Here is a 6,022-nt window from a genome sequence, read left to right on the forward strand (position 1 = left end):
TCTATAAGAAGTTAACAATTTAATTGGGGAGAGGGCATTCAATAACTCAATGAGATGGGCCTGATACAGGTGGTCCAAAGATCACGCTTTGATAAACTTGGCTCTAGGACAGACCAGTCTACTCTTCTATTAAAATCCATATTTCAGTGTCTAATTAACTTGAATCAGGCTCAATGCCTACTTTAGGAATTTTCCCAGGGGCGCTAACAGCCAAAAAGATAATCTGATACCTTTAGATATGATACGGCAAAATGGAATATTTGAGTTTGACAAGAATATTGACTTCTTTTTAAAAAGCTCACCATCTTAACCTTACATGCTAGTTCCAAGAGAATGAGGTGTGTAATAAGTGACATTCAATTTCAGAGGTGGGAGAGAAAAGAGGCTCAGCTTAAGTAGAACATTTTGTTTAATTCTCCACAATGATAAACAGTAAAGAACACATTACCCTCTTCATACTCTAAATACCTTGATAAATAAGATGAAAGCCTAAAGATAGAGATAAAAATGTCACCTAATTTAAGAACCCACATAGGCTGACAGTAAAAAGATTGGAAAAAAAAAAATTCTAAAAGAGAAAAGGCAGGAAGAGTAATGGTGGTGGCATATGTTTAGTCTACAAAATAGACTTTAGTCAAAAACTGTCACAAAGAATAAAATGGTAAAAAGGTCAATTCACAAAGAAGATAACAATTATAAATATACACACACTCAGCATCAGCTCATCTAAATATATGCGGCATACATTGATGGAATTGATGGAGAAACAGACAGCAATACAATGATAGTAGGAGAGATTTCAATACCCCACTTTCAATAGTGTATCCAGACAACAGAGTATCAATAAAGAAACAGAACTCTTGAATGTCACTATAGACTAAATAGACCTAAAAGACATACACTGAAAATTCCAACCAAAAGCAGTAGAACACATATTCTTCTTAAGTGCACAAGGAACATTCTCCAGAACAGATCACATGTTAGGTCACAAAACAAGTCTTAAGGAATTTAAGAAGACTGAAATCATACCAAGTACCTTTTCTGACCATAAGTAAAAAGATAAGAGGGAGTACATTAAACTAAAAATGTCTCTGTGCAGCAAAGAAAACAATCAACAGAATAAAAAGGCAACTGACAGAATAAGAAAAAATATTTGCAAACCATATATCTTGTAAGGGGTTAATATTTGCAAACCATATATCTAGTAAGGGGTTAATATCTAGTAAATATATAAGGAACTCCTGCAACTCAAAAGAACAAAAAACACACACAAACACAAATAACTCGAGTTAAAAAATAGTCAAAACACTTGAGTAGAAATTTCCCCACAGAAGATACACAAACAGCCAATAAGCTCAAGAAAAGATGCTCAGCATTACTAATCATCAGGAAGATGCATATTGCAGCATTATTAACAATAGCCAAGAGGTGGAAAGAATATAAATGTCCATTGATAAGCAAAATGAAGAATATACACACAATAGAATATTATTCAGCCTTAAAAAAGAAATCTCATCCTATGCTTCAATGTGGATGAAACTGTAAGGCATTACTGAGTGAAATAAGCCATTCACAGAAAGACAAAGCCATAGAAAAAGAAAGTAGAATGGTAGTTGCCACAGTCTGGAGGAAGGGAGCCATGGAGAGTTGCTGTTCATTGGGTATAGAGTTTCAGTCATGCAAGATAAAAAGTTCTAGAGATCTGCTATACAACTGTGTGAATATAATAAACAATATTGTACTGCATATTTTAAAATTTGTTGAGTGTAAATTTCATGTTTTATTTCATTTTTATTTTATTCGTTTTATTTTATTGATTTTATATTATTATTTTTTATTTATTTATTTATTTTTTTACCATAACTAATAAAACATCACCCAGGGCTGGCTTCAAGGGTATGAGACAACATGTGTAGATAGCCAGGCCCCTGCTCAGAATGGTCACATGCTTAGTTTAAATTTCTGCCATTGCTATCTTGAAATTCCAAATAATTTTATATTTGAAATTGTGATTTGTAAGTGAAACCGATGAGAAAACAGACTATGCATGTGAGCAGAGGAGATAACGTGTAATATGTGTGTCTGCCGCTATTCCTGCTACTCCATTTACATATAGTTTTCACCTTGTTTGTTATGTGGCTTCCATAACATTTTTATTTTTTACTCTTTGGGGTATTTCTTTTGACAGAGAAAAATTTTTATAATTAGAATTAGCCAGCTAGACTCAGTTTAGACGATCCAAATTTTGTTGGCAACATCAAAAACATCACAGTCAGGAGCCAGTCGAATACATGACTTCGTCTATCAGGCATGATCAGAGTATTGGCTCTGGCCGGTCAACATCATAGAGCTTCTTCACAGCCCTTTTCCTCTGATGCTCATTGGCCTTGACGTCTACAAGGAACACAAGTGTACTCTTGTCTTCCATCTTCTTCATGGCTGGCTCGGTAGTCAGGGGGAACTTGATTATGGCAGACTGGTTGAGTTTGTTTCTCCTGGAGGCATTCTTCTGAGGATATTTGGTTTGCCTTCGGAGACACAGTGTCTTGTGCCATAAGGTGGGTGATGTATGTATCTTTTTTGTGTGTGGCTGTGGACGCCTTTCAGCACTGCTTTCTTTGCCTTCGAAGGCTTTCTTCTGGCTTCGGCTGTGGGAGGGGCAAGGGCTTCCTTCTTCACTCTTGGCACCATTTTTCTAAAAAAGTTCATTTGGATTCTTACTGAGTTCCCACTATCGTGGGTCCACCAGAATTCTGTGCTCATCGTTCTATCTAGGACTGAATGAACATGTTAACAACTCCAAGAGGCCACACTTTCAACTTGAACCACAACTTACTTCTAATGCATACATAAAGGAATTGCATTTTAAGAAACAAAATGGCCACAGAATCCAATCCTAGCTTTCTTTACTTGTGTTACTTCCCAGTATTTGTTAAATACTTATGCAGAAAAGGAAGACATATGTGGAAAAGAGAAGAGAGAGCAATGCATAGTTCCTTTTCCTTTAGTTCTTCCTTACTCATCACTAAGCTGAGCTTTCGATAGAATGTGTATACATAGCAAGAAGTTAAATAAAAAGCTGAGTTAGTTTATAAAGAGTTTCCATTGTCCTGGTTAAAAAAGAAAGGAAATACATATGAATATATATAAACTACAAAATTGTACATTTTTCAGTAATTTGCACATGAGATAAATATCCTTATCTTTGCATGTAAAACAGGAATTACATAATATAAAGAGGAATGGTAAAATTCAAGCTAATAATTTTAATTTTTCTTTATTTAGAAAAACATTAAACAGCCAACAAACAAACAAACAAGAACCACCATGACAAGTTAGAAAGACCACAAAAGAAAGAAAAAGGTTTCATATTTTAGTATTGTATTAGTAATTTCCTAGGGCTGCCATACAAAGCATCACAACTGTGTGGCATAAGCAATAGCAATTTATTCTTTCACAATTCTAGAAGGTAGAAGTCTGAAATCACAATGTCAGCAGGGCCGTGGCCCATGGAAGGCTCTGGGGAAGAATCCTTCCTTGACTCTACTAGCTTCTGTGGTTGCCAGAAATCCTCGATATTCCTTGGCAGTATAACAGCGTAAACTCAGTCTCTCCCTCTGTTGTCACATGGCCATTTTCTCTCAATTTGTTTGTGTGTCTCCAGATCTCTTTCCCTTTATAAGGATACCAGTCACTAGATTTAGAACTCTCTCTAATCTAGGATGACTTGATTATATCTGAAAAAAAAAGAACCTATTCCTAAATAGGTCACATTAACAGATTCTAAGTGGACATAAATTTGGGGGGAACACTATCCACTCAGCGCAAATACTTTTAACAGCACTTTTCTTTTGAACAAGAGGCCCTGCATTTTCATTTTGCATTAGGATTCTCATATTATGTCACTTCTTTAAATGTTGGAAAGCTTGGCTTAAGGAGAGAGACAAGTGAATCTGTCAGCTCAACTCTAGAATTATACAGTTTATCCACTTTGTTGCAGCAAGTCTGTTCTAGGCAAACCCATATAAAAAGAGCATGCCCATATGAGACCCATGCCCATGTAGAAAGGGGGAGCAGAGAACTTTTGTCTCTACAGTCAGGTTCCCTTCAAACACAAGAGCTGAGCAAAGCATAGTCAATTATTCTTCCCAACTTTACCAGTCAAGCAGGTCACTCTGCCTACCCACTGTCAGTAAGTAAAAAGGTAAAGAGGTCAAAGTCATGCTAATCCAATTCTCATCACATGGAGGGAACACAGGAATGAAAAAGAAAAGTTTCCACTGACAGTCTCCTGCTTTTAAATCTTTTATTATGCTATGCCTTCGAGCCTATGTCATAGAGTACTGCTGTCCCTTCAGGAAAAATACCAGAAGTTTATCAGAATAGCTCAGCTCCCATTTTCATGGGGCTGCTCATTTGGATAGCATCCTGGGACTGCTCATAATTCACTTAGAGTTTTATCGCAGAAGTCTCTGATATAAGTGAGAAAATGTATTAATTAAGTTAACTCCAAGGTTTTCATTCACAGCCAATGATGAAAACCAACCCTCTATTTTATTTGCCATCCTAAATTACATCTATCCACAGAAATTAGATGAAATTAAAAGCAAAATTATTTTTTTAAATATAGAAAATCATTCCGATAATACAATTTAAAGGCAGCAGATTAAGCCCTCATATAAATTAAAGTACCAAATATGAAAGAAAAAAGCCAATTTGGAAAGTCACAAGTTCCAATCACCTCGTCATTGTGTGTTAAAAGTTCAAAGTCCTAAATGTTCATAAATAATCCTTCCAAATGTCTCAGTTGGTTCATTCTTGATACCTGAGTAGGAACAAGGATGCCTTCGGTATCCGTAGCTTGGACTTCTCTCACTGGCATGCCATTGGTTCTCTCAGGGCCTCCACAGTTTTATCAGTTTATCAAATCTCACATGAGCCAAACTTTTAAAGAGGCTAAAGAGCTAATAAGATACAATTTGATTTTATAACCATAGCTCACAACCAAAACATGTAGAAAGCAAGCCAACCCTAACTGCTAAAATAGTTAAACTTGGCCAATTTTGGTCCCCAGAATCCAGTACAGAACGTGGCCAAAGAACACAGTAGAAATTCAATAGCATTTCAGAGAAAGATAAATCTCTTTGGTTTTAGCCTTGCTAAGAGGTCCTTTAGTCTATGCCATTTATGTGAAGGTTTCAACCTTTGAACTTAGAACTAGGAAGATTCTTTGATTAGGACATTCGTTTGGCACCATGAATTTGCCATGTACAGTAGGGCAGCACTGTGCACCTATCACACATGGATGCTTGATTTACCCTATCTGTGTGATCACCACCCTGTTGCTCACACTGCAGTACTGAGCTCATTAAAGGTTCTAGCTAGTGACACTGCATGCCCAGTCTCTGATGTGTAGATTTTACAATCCTGTGCCATCATGGCCATTTTCACTGTCACCTGTGATAGAATTGCATAGACCAAAGAAGGCTGCATTTGACAGAATGTCTGTCTCTCACACAAAATTGAGAAATCTAGAGTTGGCTTGGGTCCACATGGAAAAGGGAACCTATGGCAAGCCACATGATTCAATGTCGACAAGTCCTATAAAACATTTTTCATACAATTGAATCTTTGTCTCACTCAAGTCTCCTTAAGCAAAACTATACCTGAAAAGTAAGCTAAGGTGGGCAGCTGACTGAGACTTTCCAGCCTTGTAAAGTCCTGTGCACTCTAAAGTCAAGTGTCAGCTAAACATCTCTGTATACTAAAGATCTTTCTGGCGCCTTCTTCTTTCTGCTCTATGCATTTCCTCAGCTATCGGCAACTCCGGGGCCCCTTTCATTTAACCCAGACCTAAAGTAGCTCTACAGAAACAGCCACACTCCTATGCTAAATCTCATAGTTATCAGCCAAAAGCAAAGTATCTTAGAGCTAGTGGGTTGAATGGTGGCCCCCAAGGTATATGTCTGTGTCCTAAGCTTTGGAACATGTGATTATTACCTCATTTGGAAAAAAAGGTATT

At 36.9% G+C, this 6,022-nt stretch overlaps 1 pseudogene; it reads right to left on the minus strand.

The window, feature by feature from the left end:
- Positions 1-2,229: 2,229 nt before the first annotated feature.
- Positions 2,230-2,691, minus strand: LOC120606267 (60S ribosomal protein L23a-like; annotated as a pseudogene).
- Between the last annotated feature and the right edge of the window lie 3,331 nt (positions 2,692-6,022).

This window comes from Pteropus medius, unplaced genomic scaffold (assembly GCF_902729225.1).
Source record: "Pteropus medius unplaced genomic scaffold, Ma_sr-lr_union100, whole genome shotgun sequence".
NCBI classification, from domain to species: Eukaryota; Metazoa; Chordata; class Mammalia; order Chiroptera; family Pteropodidae; genus Pteropus; species Pteropus medius.